Source organism: Cebus imitator, unplaced genomic scaffold (genome assembly GCF_001604975.1).
Source record: "Cebus imitator isolate Cc_AM_T3 unplaced genomic scaffold, Cebus_imitator-1.0 Scaffold554, whole genome shotgun sequence".
NCBI lineage: Eukaryota > Metazoa > Chordata > Mammalia > Primates > Cebidae > Cebus > Cebus imitator.
The window spans coordinates 691,559-714,862 of NW_016107869.1; the positions used below are offsets into that span (position 1 = coordinate 691,559).

Below are 23,304 nucleotides of genomic sequence, written 5' to 3' on the forward strand. Positions count from 1 at the left end.
TGAGGCTAGAAGTAGGAACTCATTTTTTTTTTAGCCTGCTATTAGCTTTCTTTTAATGATCTCTTTCAGACTCGCCAACGATACCTCACCTGTGCCCATTTTCAGGGGATGCTAATTAAGTAATAACATTTAACTTACATAGGTTTTTTTGTTTTTGTTTTTTTTTAAACTGAGGCTATAAACCTTTCCGATCAACTTAGTTTGTAATAAATACCATAGTGCCATGTTACATAGGAATGTCACACCCGAAAAAATTCAGACTGGGGAGGAGGAGCAAAACATCAAACCAATCGTATGGCAAAAGCAGAAGATGTAAAAAAAAGAACAAAGAAACAGTGAAATGTAGTTAGTACCTCATAAGCTGATCGCCTTTTTTGTAGGTCACTAAATTGCTGGCCTAGAAGGCTGGTAGCACTGTTTATTAAACCATTAACAACAACCACCACCACCTCCAAATAAAAAATTCCACCTACTCATCAGCATTCTAACTCAGCATGTTGTCTGTGACAAGCGACACCCTGAAAAAAAAAATGGTCCTTTAAAGCTTGTCTTGCCAGGAAGCTGCTATTTCTGGTACAGTTACATGATTTGGGGAGACTATGGTTAAGACTTCCAGGCATACGCATATGTCCATCATCTGGCATCAGTGCATACTGATCAAATCACCAAACTCACTGGCACACACTGAGTGACAACACTGGGGGCCTGGAGTGTTGGTATTTCTCAGACTCCAGTGGGCACGTTACTGATCTCTGTAATCCACAAAATATGTATGTGAGCTTTACTAAGGTTAAAGAGTGACTCCACTGTTCTTAAGTGTCATCAATTGCAGTTTACAAGGCGGGTTAGATTTAAGAATGTGTGTGTTTGGCATGCAGACTTTCCCTAGAAAAGGTCTAAGAAAAACTGAAGTCAATACTGCAGTGCTACATTATATGGGAGTTTGAAATCAGAGGCTTAAATATCTACTTCAAGCCTTTTCCTCCTGGTTAGGAACTTAGGAGGTACCTCAAAATATCAGATTTGGCCTGTTTCAAAAGCAGCACCTTTAATAAATAGCAGAAACACAAATAAAACACCTTTTCCATTTTGTAATAAATCATTTTGTTTTTTTAATAGAATGCATGTGGTGTTTGAGGCAGAGCGAGCAAAGCTGCCAATATTGCAAGCTGATGCTTCAGCACCTTTCATTTTTCTCTCTAAACAGGAACCCTCTTCTTAAACTTGTTCATTTTACAGAGACAAAATCGAAGCCACTGGCATATTGTCAGAGCTGCTTTATTGTCATCATTTACAAAGGTCACTGAAATTAATTGACTTCTTATATTACATATTGTAAACTGACTCATTTTTTGACACATTTATGGGAAAGTGGCAGGATCTAAGTGGCTCGTTATTGTCTTTTTGCTTTGGCTTCTATTACCAACTAGAAAACCAATAATAGCTCTGAAATCACAGTTGTGGGAAAAAAAACCCCACAGTTTGAAAGAAGCTGACTCCGTTAACTATGTGGTTAGTTGAACTAAAAGAAGGCAGGAGAGAGCCGCAGAAGATGAAACACAAATGCTAGGTTTATTTTACTGTCTTTCCAGGACCCAGTAAAGAGGACAGTGAATGTTTCCATCAATATCCTCAATTGGTGTTTTCTGTTTGAAAGCATAATCTAAGTAGCTGGCTTTCCTTTATAAGACTGGAAGTAAAAATTAACCCACACTGAATTCCATGATTCATCGATACATGGTTGCTCATAGAGTTTACTGAGAGTAATTGTGTCTCAAAGGCATTGCTTCTGAAGCCAAAGATGAGAAATATTTGAGTAATATTTATGGTCCCAGAGCACATTATTTGCTAGGTAGGTATTTTGAACATTTACTTCTCTTTTTTCTTCTCAGGTTATCCCGTTTTCACTAAATTAGGAAGGTTCTGCTCACATTCATAGCCTGCTTTCACTGAGATTAGAGGCACAGAAACAAGGACATATTGTTAAAAATGAATAATTAGAGCCGAATTAAGCCATCCAGCTCAATAACAGCAAAGGGAATATAGCAGTCGGTTAGAACAAACAATCTTCTTAAATAGGAAATGTACTTTAAAGCCATCCTGCTGTGATCCTGTTAATTACCAAAGAAGATTAGAACTCTTCTGGTTCATGGGATCCTTTTACCTAGTGTGTGGCAGTTCCAGCTGCATTAGCAATCAGACATTTGCACTGTCCCTTCAGACCAGCGAGGGAATGTTATTAAAGGGAAGACATTTACCCCGGTCCGTAAGATGTAGCCTGGCAGAAATTCAATAGCTGTTTGTGATATGCTCATTCTGCTACTCTGCTTAGTGGTTTTAGCTCTTGACATACAACAGCATTTGCCTTAATATCCATCTACTGGATGAGAGGGAATGAAAATGCCCTATTTGGTGGCTTGATTTCAAAACACAGAATAACATATGATCTGCTTTTCACTACAAATAATGTGAAGAAAAAGGAAAATTGCACCTCCCCACCCATGTCTTTCTCTCCTCTCCTCTGTCTCTGTCTCCTTCTCTCCCCCTTTTCTCTCCCCCATCTCCTTCTCTCTCCCTCTCCTCCTCTCTTCTCCCCCACTGTTCCCTTCTCTTCTCTCTCCCTCCTCTTTCTCCTCCCCCCAACACTGCTTTTTCTCTCCCACTCACATCCTCTGATGGGCATTCAAGCTAGTAAAATGCATGTTGGAGAATCTCACAAACACAGCTAGGCACACACAGAGCCAGATGGGTTTTGCATGTGAATTTCTTCTCAAAAGTGCAATAACAGAAAAATGCTCTTAAAATTCAGACAAGAAGAAGACATCAAAGGAGGATTTAGATGTAAAAATATGATCATCGAGGAGACAAGAAATAGAACGTATTTTAAAAGACATGTGTATTTTAAACTTACCTTGAAAAGCAGTTTCAGTGCTAGCCCAGCTCCGATGTCCCTGCGTGCTGGATTCTTCAGTTCCTTGGTTGAGATAATCACATGGTTGTGTTCTTGCCCGGTGTAAATAGGTGCATTTGTGTCTCTGTGTAACAAAGTATACACAAATATGTACTATAGATATGCACACATGCACGTAATCTTGTCTCTGTATTTTAAAATGTAAAGGAAGGCAGGAGGCTGCAGCCAGGATTCCTTCTTTTTCCCGGAACTCTTTTTCTCAGTCAGCAGGCTGAGGCTCTCAATCCAGTGAAGAGAGATCCTGTGAGCTGGCTTTATTTTTCCTTGTTTCCATGGTGGTTAGTGGTGCATCGTTCACCCGATCAGTTGTCACACTGACATGCTGCTGCCTGCTCAGCGGTCATTAATAACTGAACACCCTCCACTCCCCAGAGAGGAGCCAATCGCTTCACACTGCCAAGATGTAGCACTCGCAGCTGCTCCAGTCTGGTTGGCTGAAACGAACTGTCTGTTCTATGACACTGCTGCTTAGGATACAAATAAATGAAACAGGCTTGCATATTTTCCTAGGTATCATTTTCCTTCTTTTTTTTTTTCTTTCCAGGGGAATGTTGGGAATTTTTGACAAGTTTTCTCAATTTGTGGTTATCAGTCATTCAGAGAAACTATGTTTTCAGTCTGAAAATACACAGGACACACTACTAATAAGGATTTCCCAAATATTAAAAACAACTGGTAAGGACTCACACCTCCGACTCTGTCTCTGTGAAGTTCAGCAAAGACTGTATTATTTAAGAAGAGGAGCTTGCAACTGTTTTGGCATTTGGTTCTCTATAGATCCTACTTAATTTAGCATCTGTGCTTGCTGTTCCATAACACTTTTTTTTTTCTTTTTTTTAGCAATGACATTTCTTGTATGGATTGACCAGATTTTTAAAATAAAGCTTGTTGTATTTGCCTCTCTATAATTCACAACATTGGCATTGGAGGGGGTAATTTTTTAAAATATGCATTTCTAATTATATTCACTGACTTCTTTTTGAATGATGTAATAAATCTAGGAGCCACATATGAATGGGTACATGTGTAGGTATGTTTGTATATCTGTGCGTGTGTGTGTATTTAGGATATATATATTTTTTACCACTCTGGGGAAATATTTCAATTGTAATAAGTTAGATTATCAAAAAACCTATTTATCTTTATTCTTAGGCCTATTAACTCTGAGAGATATTTCCCAGGATAATATACTATATAAGCCATATATGTAAAACACTGTTATTAATTACCAGAAATTTGGAAAACACAGAAACACATAGCAGTGCATATTTCTCAAAGACCATCTATGAAAAATCAAAAAGCAGTTTTAAAAATGCATCTTTTCAACCTTGGTTAGTATACTAGAGAGACATCTTGTTGAGGAGAATGTTAAGGAGGATTAATTTATCAACAGGTCAAAAGCAGGCTAGAGTCATGACTCCAACCCTAGTTTTGAGAGACTACCCTCTAGTGGAGTAAAAAGAAATGACACTTATTAGATTGACAGAAAAAAAAATTCACATCTAATTGCTCCTTAAGTGTTATATTGACATGACGTAGACCAATAGTTTGCAGTTATTATAATACTACTAATACCAGGAAATTTTTAAAGCAATAGACTTATCTTTAAATACTAAATATTTTGACTCCACAGTTTTCTAGAAACAGTTCCCAAATGCTTTTTTTCTATAAAAATTTATTCAGATGGTTCCTAGCCTTTTGAATCAAAATAAGTTCAAAATTAAAGTAGTTTGTCATTTAACCTAAGAACACCTATTTTCGAATGTTATTGTAGGGTTTTATTCTTTACTAGACACTCTAGTATTTACTCAGAAAGCACTGAGTCAATTCTGTATGTTAAGGATCATGGTTGAGTGTTGGGATATTGTGTTAGAGTATGCTTATATATAATTTAATGTACTTTAAAAAATATATGTATATATACTTTAAGTTCTAAGGTACATGTGCAGAATGTGCAGGTTTGTTACATAGGCATACATGTGCCACGGTGGTTTGCTATGCCCCATCAACCTGTCATCTACATTAGGTATTTCTTTTAATGCTGCCCCTCCCCATCCTCCCACAAATGTACTTTTATTAATAATAATCATCATCCTTCTTATCTCTTAATTTTACTCTATCCAACCTCAATTTCTTTAATATTCAAAATCGTTTCAATATTTGCATGATTTATTTCCTCATATGGAAGAATAATCTTAAAATTGTCATAATTATTTGAAATAGGAGTTTTCATTTATGCCGTGGTATCTTAAGTTATTCGTTTTCATTGATTGGTATTGGTTGGATAACTGACAAATCTAACAATCAGTTATAATGCACTCCCATAATGAAGGCAAGTCGTGATAGTCAAACAGATACATGATTAAAGTTCTTCCTTGGTTTTTAAATTAAACTACAATCGTACCTAATATTTTAAATTTCATTCTCTTTCAGAAATCAAGAAAAATCTTTTCAGTTTTTATTCAGTTAGAATTGATAAACATTCAGTTAGAATTGATAACATTCATATGTTATATTACATTATTTCATAGAAAATTGTTTTGACTAAATTATTACTTTTTTTGAAAGGTGGGAGATCAAATTGCTCTTCTTACAATTATTAATGTAGGTACATGATAAATTTAAAATATTTATACTCATTTTTACAACTTTAATATGGAGCACTAGAAATGAGATTTTTAATGTGAAAGAGAAAATGACTCTGTCTTTGGATGAAAATGGTTCTGTTCTTTGGCTTGAATTTCTATCTTGTTCCAAGAGTATCAACGGCTTTGTAGAATCAGTGTGAGTTTTGGGTGTTTTTTTCAATTATCAGGGAGTTTAGCCATTAACTGTAAATATGAACTGTGGCTCTCTCAAAAGATACATAAAAAAGTTATTTCAGTATCATCTATATAATGAAATACCATATGAAGACATTCAATTGTAATACAGTAAGGATTTTACTGTTTTTGAATTAATGCAATTGTGAGTGATCATCAAATGAGAACTGTGGAATCTCAGCCCACAGTTGGCACAAGAAAGCCAGGATAGAACCCTTCAGGTACTCCAGGTTTATTCCACCATATTACTGTGTCCTCTACTGGATGGTTGACGGGTCTCTGCTAATTCTTCTTTTCCTTCTTCTCTCTTTTTTTCTTCTCACTCTTTCTCCTTTTCTCCCTTCATTTTTTTTCCTTTGTTAAGTTTCTTCATTTAGAAGCTAATAAAGCTTCAGAGAAATTTCACATTGCAAAACACAGTATTACATGGTTATACATGTTAGCTACATTGCAGGCAATGTCTGCAGGGTTTCCCAGATGAATATTGAGTTTTAATGGAAACGTATTGAAATGTTTTTAAAACATAAATGCATAATTACAGCCCTTAAATTATATTGAAAGACTTTTGTGTTCATCATCAAATAAGAAAATACTGGGGTACAGTAAATAAGTATTCATTGGTTTAGTGATTGGGATTTTAAACTTGTGGCTGGTTTATTGCTGTTTCATCAAATCCTGAGCTTTATTTGCCTTGTGCTTTTGTTAGAAAAGCAGCCTGTGCAGTTGGTAGAATGTGAGTTGCAGAGACACACTGCCTGGGTTTGAGTCCTCACCTTGCCACTTCCTAGTGATCCTAAGCATTGTGTTAAGGATCATCTCTGCTGAGTATCATCAGTGCGTCTTGGTTTAAGTATCATCTCTGCATCTTATTTTTCTCGTAGAATTGTTATGAGAATTTAAACAGTTAATATGTATATGGGGTTTAGAAAAGTGCTGAAACATAGAAGTCTTGAGCAAATGTTTGACATTGCTATTGGCATTATTATGGTAGTGGTCGCTGTTATCATGGTCATGGGTTTTCCTCCTTTAACAAGATGTAATTTCCCATTTGACCCACAGTAGTACTCTTTACCACTCTTATTACTTAACTTTTTTTTTTTGGCATAATTGTTTCTGTAATTTTACCTGTTTCCCTTTTTAGTGTATGAGATTCTCCTAGAGGGAGTATATGTCTTATTATGTTTTTAAGCTCCACAATGCATATAAAATGACATTTGTCAAGCACTAACATCTATTCGTGTGTGTTTTAAAAGATATTTAATCTTCACAACATCTTTATAAGATAGATGTGTTTGCCTTCAGTTGACAGTATAGAAACATTGGCTGAAAGAAGCTGGCTTACTTGCCAAATGTCCCAAAACTATTAAATAATGGGGCTAAAATTTGAACTCAGTTCTTCCGCTTACAGAGCCAAAGCTCTTTCTGCTGCACAAGGCACTCAATATTCATTTGTGAAATAAAGGAACGCTTGATGGATGGCTGAGGCAACCAATTCAATGTAGTCAGCAACAAGGGATACCAAAAATAAAATACTATTTTTGAAAAGGGATGAGTTTTATGCACTAGACAGTAGATGTTGTTTTTGTTTTTTTTTTTTGGACAGTGTCTTGCTCTGTCTCCAGGCTAGAGTGCAGTGGTGCAATCTCGGCTCACTGCAACCTCTGCCTCCTGGGTCCAAGCGATTCTTCTGCCTCAGCCTCCCGAGTAGCTGGGACCACAGGCGCGTGCCACCATACCCGGCTAATTTTTTTGTATTTTTAGTAGAGACGGGGTTTCACCATGTTGGCCAGGATGGTCTCGATCTCTTGACCTCGTGATCCACCCACCTTGGTCTCCCAAAGTGCTGGGATTACAGGCGTGAGCCACCGCGCCCAGCCTGACAGTGGATGCTTTTATACAGTAGAGGTTGTTCAGGGTTGATGACAGAATTTTTACTGCTGTCATGATTTGAGAAGTAGAGCTCTGAAGAAATGCAGTGCCTAGTGGAAAAAACGAGTTGATTATGCCCAGAAAGCTAAATACACATGAATGAGCCACTGACGGTGAGGGGCTGACATTGTGCTAAGAAGGTCTTCAGTGACTTTGACCTTTGTGATCTAATTCTAATAACAGATTTGTTCTCAATTAAGTTAGAAACATGATGTAAAGTGAGTAGTAGCACTGGTTGTTTATTAGAATGTTGAACTAAAGCAAGTTGGATCAGAGTTCTCATTTTCTTTTTCAAAGGAGTTTTGGAAAGTAGAATTGGAGAAAAACAGAGATTCTTGTTTACCTATAGGTTTTGTTTTAATTTAGGAGCAAAATTAAATTTGTTTTAATCCGCCCTAGGATTACAAGCATGAGCTGCCGCGCCCGGCCCAAAGGTCTTATTTTTAATGAAAAATACAAGTAATTTGAAGTAATCTCACTAATCCACGAAATTCACAATCAAGGAGGACACGTCAGAAAATCAAGGAGACAAATTTGTTTCTCTGTCTCTTCCTCAAATTGCTTTATTCTTCCCTATGTTTCTCCTTGTATTTCTCTGTAGATCCAAAAAGTCTCTTGGTTTTTCTATGTCATTCCATTGGTTGCTTTCAGGGAATTGACTTTTACTTCTTTTTTAGCAATGTGAAAAAATATCTAGCAATATTTCCACAAAATCCGTAGATATGCTTAATTCTTAATCATACTACAATGATGACAACAATCATCCCTTTAATCGTTAACCCTAGTCTGTCTTTCCATCTCTGTCTTCCTCATAAGAGTTTCTCAAAAGAGTTATCAACATTTGCTACAACCACATCATCACTTTCTACCTACTTTTTCAGATGACCTTTCTCTGGTTTCTAATCCAAACTTGTTACTGAAATTCTTACTGAAATTCTGCTTTGGAATCTTAACCAGTGCCCTCCCAATTTGGGTCCTGTACATCAAAGCCTCCTAAGTCATTCTCATGCTTGTCTGCACATTCTGTCCCTTGTCATTGTGGGTTCATCTGCCTCTTAAGCATTTATCCTAAGGTGGTTCTTTTGCCTACTGTTCTTCATATGCTCTCTTAGATAATACGATCTCTTCTTCTATGTACTTACTACTTTCTTTCTTTGTTTTTCCTTTTTGAGATGGAGTTTGGCTCTTTTTCCCCATGCTAGAGTGCAACCTCAGCTTGCCACAACCTCTGCCCCCTAGGTGGGTTCAAGCAATTCTCCTGCCTCAGCCTCCTGAGTAGCTGGGATTATGGACATGTGCCACCATGCCCAGCTAATTTTGTAGTTTTAGTAGAGATTGGGTTTCTCCATGTTGTTGGTCAGGCTGGTCTCGAGCTCCTGACCTCAGGTGATCCACCTGCCTTGGCCTCCCAAAGTGCTGGGATGACAGGTGTGAGCCACCATCCCTGGCTTCCACTTACTACTTTCAAATCTAAATCACTGCTCTTGCAAATAAAATTCTATCTATTTGTTTATCTCTCTCTATCTCTATGAATCTGTTCATTCATTCATCCATGCATCCATCCATCCATGCATCCATCCATCCATGCATCCATCTATCCATCCATCCATCCATCCATCTTTCTACCTATCAATACATCCCTCCAATTGTCTGGTAAATGTCTCTACTTGCTTGATCCCCAGGCACTCTGTACTCTACGTATCTACAGCTGACCTCTTAAGCTCTCCCCTAAACTGGGTTTCTTTCTTTTTTTTTTTTTTTTATTTCTGCTATTGCCTAGTTACCTAGAAAACTGCAGGAACTTTGGCCCTTGTGCCTCATGCCTTTCAGTTGACCACATACAACTTGATTTTACTCATTTTCTTAAATTATCTTCTCCATCTCCTAGGTGCTCATCATCTCTTACTTGGTTGCTGCAATTGCTCCTAACTTCCCTGCTTTCAGTCTCATCTTTTCTAGTTCATCTTTCTTGCTTCTATTCTCATCCCCCCTAGTCCATTCTCCCCTTCCTCCACAACACAGTCAGGCACATACTTGTGTTTAGCAAGCCTGCGTCTCACTGTTCACTCTTCAGTCCTCAGTTCAATTATTTATTGACAGCAAATTTAGTATTTTTGTTATATTTATTATTATTAAAAAAAATAGAAAAGATTTTCCTTGAGCTATCCACAAACCACAATGGAATAGATCAGATTTTGAAATATCTATTGCTCTGTAAGTGGAGAAATTATATATGCTGAAATTAAAGTATCTAGAATAATAAATAGCATTTGTTGAGTTTAACTGTATGCAAGACACTGAAACTTGGTAGACCCTGCACACATATGGTTTCATTCTTGCAGTATTGTGTGGCAGTCAGGGACTTTCCCCTTTTCACAGAAGAGGAAACTGGGGTTGGTCAACTTCTGCAGTTATCATGCTGGTGAGGAAGGAAAGCTGGAATGCAAGTCAGACTCCAAAGCCAACAGTCTTAAAACTATATTTTCTTTTCTTCAGTTATCTTTTGAGGCCTTTGTTCTCCTCTTCTTTGCATGTTTTATTGCTTAACTTTTATCATAAAATTGACACAAAACATTCATGGTAGAAGGCTAACAATTTAGCTTTATCTCATATTTCTCATCCCCAAAATCTTTGACTGTATTTTTATTCTCCTAATTGGATGATTAATGTAGTATGAAGGTATCTATAAATTATTATTCCTCAAAGGCAAACATGATATCAGCTGAGATAATTTTTTTTATTATTTTCATGTTGTTTTTTATTTTGGATAGTTGCTGTTAATTGTCTGCCTTTGAGAATCAATATTTAAGATGAGTGACAATTGTATTACCCAGAGAAACCAGCTGTTTTTCTAATTATTATATTGTCCTGAAACTAAGTAATCAAATGGATAGATGCACATCCATAAAACTTCAACACTGGTATATATGCAGCTACTTACTATATTTTATATATATTTGAGACTACAAAAGGCAAAATTCGCATCCTGTCTTAATAGCGGAATTTCAAAGCTTTATTGAAGATGATTGTTAATGCAGAAAACTGGAAAATCAGAAGTAGCAGTATTTAGTCACAGACAGAACAAGAATATGACAGGCTTAGGTTTTTAAGGTAAGGAAATGTAAAATATAGTCAAACAAAAGAATAACACGTGTCTTTTTTTTTTTTTTGCAAAATCACTTATCTTTCTTTCTATTCCATAGACATGATGCAGAAAATGAGCGAATTAACCCTCACCATTAAGAGTACTTCTTACATCCTTAACCTTTATAAAGGATACATTTTATTAGAAATACAATGAATATTCAGTGCTTTGGTCAGTTTAGACTTTAGGAGTGTCCCCCAGCTGTATAATGCTCACTGAGAGCCTATGTGTGAACCACAAGCGCGGGAGAAGCCTGGCTGGCTGAGGGGCTGTGCTGAAGGCTTTCACATAGTTCCCATTACTAAGGAAACCACTCGTTTTGTCTGAACACTCTCTGAATAGATGTCTCATTTGAAGTCTAGTGCTCAAACCATGAGGATTGCATTATGGAGCTGAGAAAGAAATGAGGGGAACAAAAAAATGCTTGAAAATGCCAACAAGCATTCACAAAGCGTTGTACTGTAATAACATTCCGTGAGACAGAAGGTGCGTTTATTTTTGCCGCATTCCAAGTTATTTTGGTGTTATAAAAGCAAATTCCTTTGCTTGCCCACGTAATCAAAATAAGAAAAGCAGATGTTCTTCTGACCTATTCTTAATTCCTGCTCTGGTTAGGGTCTCACTGAGAAGTGTGACATACAGCAAAAGAAGGACAAAATATGGATTCTCGTATTAATTTAGATTTACTCCGTTGTGCTTTATAACTAAATGGTGTAGTGCTATCCCTGTGCCAATAAACAAACACATGTTCAGAGTCAGACCTCAGGATTTGCAGCCTCCAAATTGTTACTGTTAAATTCAGAATGGCTACTGCAGACTGGTGCTTGGTGCTCTTTAATGAGCTTCCAGTTCAGATTTGGGGTGAGAAAACACTGCTTCTGGGAGGCTCCTGCTCCACTCTCCAGCTCCTACCAACCTACAACAGAGAAAGCAGCTCCTACTTAAAATATCAGGCAATCTTTCTTTCTTCCTCACCCTGGAAAATAGGGTTTGTGGGACCCTCCCCATTTTGATATGGTCAATGACATTAGTTTAAAAGTAGACAAAGTGGGCCGGGTGCAGTGGCTCACGCCTGTAATCTCAGCACTTTGGGAGGCTGAGGCGGATGGATCATGAAGTCAAGAGATCAAGACCATCCTGGCCAACATAGTGAAACCCCATCTCTACTAAGATACAAAAATTAGCTGGGCTTGGTGGTGCGGCCTGTAGTCCCAGCTACTCGGGAGGCTGAGGCAGGAAAATTGCTTGAACCCGGGAGGCGGAGGTTGCAGTGAGCCGAGATCATGCCACTGCACTTCAGCCTGGCGCCTGGCAACAAAGCAAGACTCTGTCTCAAAAAAAAGAAATTTCTACAAAGCGCTATGCAGACACCCAATCAGAGATTGCCACCTCTTCACCCATATAGAAAGTCAGGGGAGGAAGTCATTCTTACCTCTGTGTTGAGCTACTTTAATACAGCAAGCAAGAGATGTATCAATACATTAGTTAATCCACAAATGCAGATATTAATAAATATATATAGATTACTTGTTCTTTTACTTTTTGCTGACCGTCATATCAGTTAGTGTCTTACCTGCACAAGAGTCCATGACTAAATGAGATCTTTGGACTCATAGTGCAGAGCTTTAGTACTGCACCAAGAACAGTGTCTATGCGCACAGGTTGGTCAAGTCTCTCTTTGGAAGACTACTGTTACAGAGAGGTGGTAACGTGTATGAAATCTGGAAACAGGCACAATAAGCAAGTACAAGTTTATTTCTTTCATGGTTTCTCAAAGATTAATACTAAAAAATCATAAGTGTGAGAAGCTAATACAGCATTGTCAGAAGTAGTCTTGGCTTTTTTTGTTTTTACCTTTTCTTTTTTCTTAAGTATATTGACAGTCTTGCCTTTTTAATAAACATATATTTCAAGTCATTGTCTTTTTCAGATTTCTTCCTCAATCAAATTTAAGGAATGCCAAATTCAGTAGAATTGACTAAGGATAAACTAAATGGTGTTCTAGCATTAAATGGGGGCATCCTAACACCACTAAAAAAGCCCTAAATTTGAAAGCATGAAAGAAGAAAATTTATTCTTGTCAAAGTACACAGATACTTATTCTATCAATAATATCCTCACCAGTCTGATTACAAGTCTTCAATTCATTTTGAAATAAACAGCCTGAAGCTGCGAGCTGTTTCTGATCTGATGTGCCTATAGAATATTTACTTAGAGTATATATTTAGCAGTTTAGATATCATGGCTGCTGACAAGAATTCCTCTAATACTGAAAGTTACTACAGAGTTTCTGTTTTTAAAATGAATATACATTTGGTCCCAGATATGTGACCGTGTTGAAACTTGGTAGTGAACAGGATGTCTGCGTTTTTGTATTCCTGGTCCTCAGCACAATGCCTGGCATATAGTAAGCATTCAGTAAGAAGAGATTGAACCGAATTGTTTGTTAAGAGAAAAATATAACAAAGCCAGCATTTATAAGATAATCCTCAGCCTGGCTTAACTGAGTGTAGAATGATGGAAATGGCAGATGTTTAACTTTCGTTAACAATTAGCTAACTAAGTCTAAGTTTTCCGTGCCCTTTCAATCACTTATAATCTTTTTGAAATAGTCTGTGTGTATACATACTATATATAATATACACATATACAATATATATTATCCACATATGTATATAAGAATATACATATATACTTAGTATATATAAATATATGCATATATGTGTGTGTATTTACATATATATGTGATAAAATTGCATTGAAAGGATTGAGTCAAATCTAACAGCCCTTATTTTGTTTCAAGTACAGTGATTATATTTTTTATTTCATTTGCATAATGGAAGAGTTTTCCAAATGCCTCCAAGTACCATGAAACATCAGATATTCTTTCCTGCAGCAATAAGCTCTCCAGTCCACTGTAACAGTCCTATATTTCAGTTAACACCAAGCATCACCTTATCTGGAGAAGTAATTTTTTCATAGAGAAAAGATATTATGCGTTAGTCCATTTTCTGTTGCTGTAACAGAATACCACAGACTGGGTCATTTATAAAGAAATGACATTAATTTTGTACAGTTCTGGAGACTAGGAATTTCAAGGTAAGGGGCTGCATCTAATGAGGGCTTTCTTATGACATCATGCATGACAGAGGGCATCACATGGTGAGAGAGCAAGAGCATGCCTGCTCAGATTTCTCTTTCTCTTCTTATTAAAGCTACCAGTCCCATCATGGGAGCTCAACTCTGATGACTTTATCTAAACCTAATTACCTCTAAAAGGCCCCACCTCCATTTGCCATCAATATATGAATTTGGAGATCAAGTTTCCAATACATGAAATGTGGGGACACATACAAACCATAGCAGATTGTAATTTGAAGATGCATGGATAATTTAGTTATCCAAGTTATTGGTATATATGTGTAATCATAAAGCTAGGAGCTCATTTACTAATGTTTAAAAAAGATGTTATGGTCTTTACTATGCATGTGCAAGCATACCTGTGCTTGAATTATGAAGCACCTCATGTGCGATTTGGAACATTGTCTTAAGGCCCAAGTCAAAACTTGTCCTCCTAGGGCAGAATAAATTCTAAGAGTGATTAAAATATAGTGAGCTTAAATATAAGTAAATGCCCATTTGTATAGTATTAGATTGAGTGGATTTAGAGCAAAATAATGTCATATTTAATTCAAGGAAACATATATTGATTGTGATTCCTTCTATATTATTTAACTAAGTAAATGTTGGGTTTTAAAATGTTTCTTTTAACAATACCACAATGGAATCCCAGCACATTGGGAGGCCAAGGGAGGCTGATCACCTGAGGTCAGGAATTTGAGACTAGCCTGGCCAACATGGTGAAACCCCATCTCTACTAACAATACAACAATTAGCCATATGTGGTGGCGCATGCCTGTAGTCCCAGCTACTGGGAGGCTGAGGCAGGAGAATCACTTGAACCTGGTAGGCAGAGGTTGCAGTGAGCTGAAATTGCACCATTGCACTCAAGCCTGGGCGACGGAGCAAAAAAAAATGTAATCCTAAAAATAAAAAATACCACAGCTTTATTGTAAAAAATTTGAAAAACTCAAAAAGGATAAAGAAATGAGGAAGAAAGCATTTTCTCATCAAAGGATATATGGTATATAACACTTTAGTATACTTCATTTTGGTACATTTTTTTGCCCTTACATAATAGAAAATACTCCATATTTTAAAAATTATGTCATAAAAATAAAATAATCTTTATTATTTTTAGATTCCACGTTAATACTGTATAGATAATCCATTCCCCAAACATTAGATGTTTGTTTCTCTAATTTTTTTAATGTTCTATATTGTGAATAATGCAGATAATTCAGTAGCAAAGATGAGTAAACTGGATTGCTTTAAGTGACTTTCTAGACCAAAAGATTGGGGCATTCCAAGACTCTTGATATATTAAACATATTGCTTTCCTGAAAGCGCATACCAAATTCACACAGCAGGTATGAGTCTTGTTTCTATCATGCCCTTGCCAGCTTTTATTTTTCATTCATTCCTTCAGGAAATATATTTGAACACCTGTCCAGGTTTTGTCCTAGATGCTTGGGTTATAAAGGTGAAAAATCAAGTCACTGTTTTCAGAAATGGTACTTGGGGCAATGTAAGAGGTAGATGATAAATAGTCAATGACAAATGTGCAAGTAAATAATGATTCCAGACAGTAAATATTATTCAGAAATTAAAGTAGTAATATAGTGAATAACAAAGAGGGATGACTAACATACGGTATTAAAGAGGTTTACCCTTAGAAGGGAACATTTGGGCACAGACATGAATGTTGAAAGAAGAGTCACTTAGGCCAAGAAACAAGGGCAAAGTATAATGGGCAGAGGAACAGTGTTCTCAAAGATCCTAAGGCAAGAATGAGCTTGGCATATCCTAGGGACAGAAAAAGGCCAGTGGGCATGAGTAATGAACAAAGGGGACATGTTAGGACACAAGAGCCAAATGGTGACCAGGGATAAGATCTCCTATAGTCTTGCAAACCATGGAAAGGAATTATATTTTAATTGTAGTGGGCAGCCATTAGTTTTAAGTAGGGTAGAGATATTATTACACTTACAGGTTTTTTTTTTTTTTTTTTTTTTTTTTGTAGGACATTTTTGCTGATGATTATTATTCTCACTTGACAGCTATTTTTCTTCAGGACTTTGAGAATATCACACAGTTTTCTTCTGGCCTGCATTTTTTTTTTTTTTTTAACTCACTGTTTCAAAAATCACTAGACTGCTATATGGAGAACTGGTTAGAGGCGGGTAGAAGTTAAGGGGAATAACAGATGCTGAATACTGGACTTCCCTGATAGCTGAAGAGATTCCAGAGATATTTTAAACTCTGACCTAAAAAGACTGTTTGGATTGTGTATGAGGGATATGACAAAAGAGGATTTAAGCCAGACTTCTACATTGTGGTAGGCAGTGGGGCTGCCTATGTGGATAGTGGTGCTGGAAAGTGAGATGTGGGATTCTGAGAAGAGCAAGTTGTCCTCATCCCCAAACAGAATTCTCTCTTTCCCATATAAAAGATGGGTAATGTTTTAAAATGTTTAAAATGCTTTTATTTGTTGCTTAACCACGTAAAGCAAAAAAACCAACCAAACAAAACTTTGCCCTCATCAGCTGTACTCATTTATTTCCCTGAAGGGAGATTCAAATTTGTAACAGAAGAAATTCCAAGAAGTAGTCAGTATAAGATGCAGCTTTATTTTGCAAAAATATAATTATTCAACCAGCAAAAGAAACAACTAGCACAAAGGCCTTAAGGTGTGAATTTCTGGACTAAATACAGCAAGCCAGGCTTTCATCTTGAGATAAGATTTTCCTGATTCCACCTAAGCCTGAGACTCAGCTCATGAAATTTTCCCCTAGGAGGAGAGACTCCATTCACTATTAAGGTCTAGCTAGAGTCAGAAAGAAGAAAAATAAAATACAGTGGGAGGAAAATAAAAGCCTTTTATTTTGCCCTGAAGATTTTTAGGGAGAAAAGAGAGGAGAACGGTGAGAGTAAGGTAGTTAGAGAGGTGTGTTCTGACATACCCTTGTGACTTTAGCTTGGAGATGTGTAGGTGCATTAAGTAAATAATAATATCATTGCCCCCATCTCTGGTAAAATATCACCTCTTTGCTCCCCCATCACTTTTATATTGTGCCACAGCAATTTGACCACTCTATAATGTGGACAGAGGGATTCCCTATGATTTAGCTTTCCTGAGCCACAGATGCTGGGTTGAGAGACAGCTAATGGACAAAGGGTCCCAACAGCAGAAGCTGGTCTGATTCCTGAGCTGCAGACTGGATGGAAGATAAATGAGTCATTCAGGAGGTTGCTGCCAGTGGAAGCTGAGGTGAGGCTGATTCAGCTACAAAGAACTCTTAGGCTTTCAGCTAACCAATGGGGACAAAATAACCCCTACACCAAGGCAGCCAACCATCCAAACAAAACTCCACAAAAATGTTACCAACCATAGATCACAGCTTTTAGTGTTAGCAGAGTAAGTAGTACCCAGGGGCACACTGAATAGATACCAGATCTTCAGTGCTTCTCAGACTTATGAATCACCTAAGGATTCTGCTACAATGCAGATTCTGATTGAGTAGGGCTGGAGTTTAGCCTGCATTTCTAAGAGCTTCCCGGAAGACATTGATGGTACTGGTCTGCAGACCACACTTTGAGTAGCAAAGAGCTAGTAATATACATAGGATCATCATGAAAGCCAGTGGACTCCTCCCCACCAATGTCATGAGAGGGGCTATTTGAAGAACCGAAGTTTTTTTTTTCCTAGACAGAAATGAAGTGTTATTGAAAGGATCTATGAAACTATTAGACTAGACCAAATTTTAACTAGATATTTAGTTCATTTGATTTTCTGGTAGTTGGCGAGTAGAAGGATGGCTTGAACAATTAAATTGGCTGTAAACAAAAGTAAAACATTTTTTTTATATGTATTTCAGAATAGTGAGTTAAGCTTGGGCTACCTTTTAGCCAAATAATGGACACATCACATTTTGGATATAAAAGCATGAAGCTCAGAGGAGAGATCAGAGTTTAAGGCGTAAATTTAGAAGTCATCAGCATATCTATCTTTAGATGCAACAACATAGGGAAAGAGTATACACAGAAACAAGAAGTTTCTGAGGATCTGACCTGGGGCACTCTATTATCTAATGTGAAACAAAGATGGAAAAATCAGCAGAGGACATTGAGAAAGAGCAACCAGCAAGAAGAAAAAAGCTGGAAGAGCTTAGTGTTATGGGGACTCAGAGAAAAGAACATTCCCATTAAGAAAGGAGTGACTGTTCTAAATGTTTCTGCGATTTCGAGTATTATGAAAACATAATATTCGCCATCAGATTTGGCAACTATTAATGTATGTTTTTGATAGATATAAATAAAACTTTTAAGTGTCTGAAAACAAGGCTGGGTGCAGTGGCTCATGCCTGTAATCCCAGCACTTTGGGAGGCCAAGGTGGGTGGATCACTTGAGTTCAGGAGTTTGAGACCAGCCTGACCAACATGGTAAAACCCTATCTCTAAATGTTCCAAATGTTCCTACAACTTCAAGTATTATGAAAACAGAATATTCTCCGCCAGATGTGGCAACTATTAATACAGATTTATAATAGATGTAAATAAAACTTTAAAGTGTCTGAAAACAAAGCTGGGTGCGGTAGCTCACACCTGTAATTCCAGCACTTTGGGAGGCCTGAGGGGGTGGATCACTTGTGTTCAGGAGTTTGAGACCAGACTGACCAACATGGTGAAACCCTGTCTTTACTAAAAATACGAAAAATTAGCAGGGCGTGGTGGTGCATTGCCGGTGGTCCTTGCTACCCAGGAGGCTGAGACGGGAGAATCACTTGAACCCAGGAGGCAGAGGTTGCAGTGAGCCGAGATTGCGCCACTGCACTCCAGCCTGCGTAACAGAGCAAGACTCCATCTAAAAAAAAAAAAAAGAGTCTGAAAACAAGCTATTTAAATATAACAGCCAATTTTTCTTGCTCCCATTACAATCACAGTTCTTGAACCCCATTGCCTCATAGCCCATCTCTCCACTTTATTGCTTCCCAGGATCGCTTCTGTCCACTCTAATTAGCCTTTGATCTCTGTCATTGTGTTGAATGTTTCTTATCAGTCTCTTCCATGTTGCCACATTCTCTCAGATTTCTTTGTTCTTAAAGATTCTAGTACAAATAGATTTTCTCTTGATATTTTCAGCTTTTCTGTTTTTTGATCATAACCAAAAGTACTGCAAAACTGTCTTATTGCTGAAATCTGAAGTGCGATTACATTCTTGGCCAAAACCAGAAATGAAAGGAAAAGTAGGTATTGGAATGTTGAAGTTAAAAAGGCATTCTAAGAAAAATTGGGACTCCGTCACCCTTTTCTATTGTAATCAAGCCCCATTAGCAAGAACATTAAAATTTTGGTTCCCAGCAGTGCCTGTGTAGATGAAAACTCTGTGAGCCAACTTCCCTTTTCCAAAGTGATCTAAATATTGTTCAGAGAATTCTAGTTAGTTGGCAGAGGAACAAGTATTTAGGCAGAAATATGTCCAAAAATGAGAAGACTAAAGATATGCATCATGTGCCTATGTACTTTACATGCGACCAAGATTACTGGGTTTTGCTCCGAACCTTAAGAAAGAAAGCTTTTTCAGCATTGCTAGAAATAAATCTTGCTTTAAAAGTTTATTGCAAGTGTGGTGTTTATGAAAAGCAAATTAGTATTCTATAAATTCTCTCAAACATTTAAAGTGATAATCAGCTAAAAGACAGTTGATGAGTCATCATGGTAGGTGGAGAGATGACAGGTCAGGAAGTGAATGAACCAGGTTTCTAATTTTTGCTCTGACCTCAATTTAATGTATTAGTGTGGGTAGGTCATTTAACCTGTCTGCACCTTATTTCTTTATAAAATGAGGCTATTAAATCTAATTGTCTCTGGTGTCCCTTCCAGTTTTGATGTTTTGTGAGCCTGTAGTTCAACAGTCAAAATTACTGGGCAACAAAGCAGAGTCTAGGAAGTGTTTTCGATGCAAAAGTGGTTTTCATTTGAATGGTCAGATATCAGAACTTAGACATTGTCCTGGGTTCTGTGGATAGACCAAGGGATAGAGAGGAACAGAAGACTGACCAATAAACTCATGCATACTTATATGCAACAATTTATTCCAAATACAGCGTTTCTCAAATTTCCCTAAAAGAAGCCAAAGGCTAATAATTAAAGAACATTAACATATAGAACGTTAGAAATAAGTAGAACCTTCCCGAGTGTCAGAGTTCTGCTGCGTAACTGGTAACACAACTAAGGAAACATTTAAGGGTGATCTCTATTTCAGCAAAAGGCAGTTAACAGAAGATACCTCTCAAGGGAAATGGTAGAATCCCACACATTTGAGACTCCTAAAAATGGACTCAAAATTGCAGTAAAAATGATGCCATGGGGAATAATCTGGCACTGGCAAGCAGAGAGACTTGATAAGCAAATGGAATTTCTCATTTCTGTTTCCCATGTTTCTAAGAGGAAAATGGCCAGCAAGCGAGAATATAGAATATGGCTTGAGAACACAGTCTTAGATCTGTACAAGAATACAGGCTTGAATGAAAAAAATATCTCAAGGATACTACTTTTAAAATTTTTAACTTTAAATTTTGCAAAAAAATTAAACTTGTAAAAAATTTGCAAGAATAGTACAATGAATCCCCAAATATTCAGCAATTTATAACATTTTGGTACATTTATGTACTTTCTTTCTCTCACTCCCTTTCCGGCTTCTCTCTCTCTGTTCCCCCCACCTACATGCATATAGCTATAGGATGTATATGAGTGTGTTTATAGGTATATATATATGCATATATATATACACTCATTGTCATTTTTCTTGACCCATTTGAAAGTACTTTGCAGATATAATGACACTTTAACCTGAAATCCTTTCCAGTTTTTCTCTTACCTAACCACAGTACAATTATTAATTTCAGTATATTTAACATTAGTACAATGGTATTATCTAATAAATATTCCATATTCAAATTTCACCAGTTGTTCCTAGAATGTTCCTTATAGCCATTTCTTTGCCCTTACCAAAGATCTGATCCAGGATTATGCATTGCTTTCAGTTGTCATGTCTCTTTAGGCTCCTTTTATCTGAAAGTTTTCAGCCTTTCTTTGTCTTTTGTCACACTGACTTTTTTGGGGGGTAAGGGGGGGTTCCTGGTATTTCCTCATGCATGGATTGAGGTTAAGCATTTTGAGAGTAATGCAGTTTATACTGCATTAAGTTCATCATATCAAAAGACACAAGATGCCAGTTTGCCCCAGACTTGGTGACATCAACTATGATTTCTTAGCAAAGATAGTATCTGCCAGATTTCTTCACTGTAGAGTGAACTTTTTTGATATTAAGTATTCTGTGTATATATTAAATTCCTCATCAACTTTTATGCAGTAGTTTCAGCAGTCACCAATGATTCTTGCCTGACTCAAGTACTATTATGATGTTGCAAAAATGATTATTTCTAACTCTGTCATTCCTTTTGTGTTTACTAGTTGGAATTCTGTAGTAAGGAATAGCTTTCTCTTCTCCCTTCTTGTTTAGTACCAGTAAGGGCTAATGGGTCTTTTTCACCACAATGAGTTGTAAGCTATTAGTATCATTATTTATTGTGATTCTTAAATTGTCTTATATTCGGCCAGTGGGTAATATTTCCTTTTAACATTGTTTTTCAGTCATTTGTCATGACACCTCATTTTTTAATGGATGGTGTCATCAACAGAGTCTTGAGAACTATATAAAAATTTGTATTAAAATTAAAATTGAAGTTCACATAACATAGAATTAATCATTTATAAAGGTATAATGTATAAATTTGGTGGCATTTAATACATTCACAGTGTTGTACAACCACTACCTGTATCAAGTTACAAAACATTTTCGCCACACCAAAAGAAAACTCTGTACCCATTAAGCAGTTATTTCCTGTTCTTCCTTTCCCTTGCACCTGGCAACTACCTATCTGCTTTTTGTCTCTGTGAATTTACCTATTCTGGAAATTTCATATGGATGGAATTATGCAATATGTGACCTTTTATGTCTGGACTCTTTCACTTAGTATAATGTTTTCAAGGTACATCCACATTGTAGCATGAATCAGTACTTCCTTTTAAGGCTGAATAATATTGTATTGTATATATCACATTTTGTTTCTCCATTCATCCATTGACAGATATTTGTTTTTTTTTCATGTTCTGGCTATTACAAATAGTGCTGCTATGAGCATTCATATATATGTATTTGCTTGAGTACCTATTTTTAGTTTTGGGGTATACATACCTAGGAATGGAATTACTGGGTTATATGATAACTCTATGTTTACCTTTTTGAAGACCCACCAAACTGTTTTCTAAATTGGCTGCACGAGTTGACATTCCCACCAGCTACATATGAGGGTTACATTTCTCCTCTACATTCTTACCAATACTTGTTATTTTTCATTTTTGTATGTGGGGCTTTTTTTTATTCTTATAATTTAAGTGTGTGTGAAGTAGCATCTGGTAGTTTTGATTTGCATTTCTCTAATGACTATGTTGAAAGTTTTTTCATGTGCTTTTTGGCCATTTATTTATCTTCTTTGGATAAATATCTGTTCAAGTCCTTTACCCATTTTTAAACTGGGTTGTCTTTTTGTTACTGAGTTATACAAGTTCTTTATAAGCTATAAACTTTTAGTAATATATAATATCATATTACTTTTTTACAACTACAAGTGTTTTTAAAGTCATGATTTTTTTCCTGATCTGAAATTTGAGTGAGAGACTTGAATTAATAATAATACCAGGAAAAATATCAAATAGATAATCCTTTGAAATTATTTAACTACAACTTGAAGATATGTCTACTTATCTATAGGAAATGTAGGTTTGTTGTATTTTAACATATCTAAGGTTCAGTTAAAATACTACACCTACTGTCCAACATACCTTCCATACTGGCCAATGTGGCCACTTGCAACAGAACATTTTGGTGTTTCTCAGTGAATTAGTAATTTAAACTCACTAGGGGAAATCCTTTTAAACTCAACTAGTATTTCTTGGATGAGGCTCAATTTGGCAAACTTGTAAAGTCTCTTTTGCAAAAACAACTTACTCTATGTTTTTATCAATTTTCCTTATTTTCTTAGTAAACAATATCCAGCCATCAGTTCCTTTCTAGACAGGTAACATTTTTATTTGACCAAAGAAATCCAAAGTTTTTTTTAGCATTGTCTTTCTCTGTAATTATTTCTCTGTATACCACTAATAGAATTCATGGACTGAACGCTAATCATCATTTGCTGTGACAGTTAGAAGCAGTGCAGCCATTACAGTATGTTACTTTAAACATTGTGGAA

The 23,304-nt window shown here is 36.6% G+C and overlaps 2 protein-coding genes across 4 annotated transcripts in view; one reads left to right on the plus strand and one right to left on the minus strand.

The window, feature by feature from the left end:
• The window catches only part of LRRN3 (leucine rich repeat neuronal 3), a 33,062-nt gene extending 29,355 nt beyond the window's left edge, over positions 1-3,707 (minus strand). For both annotated transcript variants that reach the window (XM_017515623.2, XM_017515622.2), the window contains exon 1: positions 2,912-3,707. The gene's annotated coding sequence lies outside the window, so the exon portion shown is untranslated. The remainder of the gene's footprint in view (positions 1-2,911) is intronic.
• Positions 1-23,304, plus strand: part of IMMP2L (inner mitochondrial membrane peptidase subunit 2) — an 880,842-nt gene that overhangs the window by 464,883 nt on the left and 392,655 nt on the right. The window lies entirely within an intron of this gene.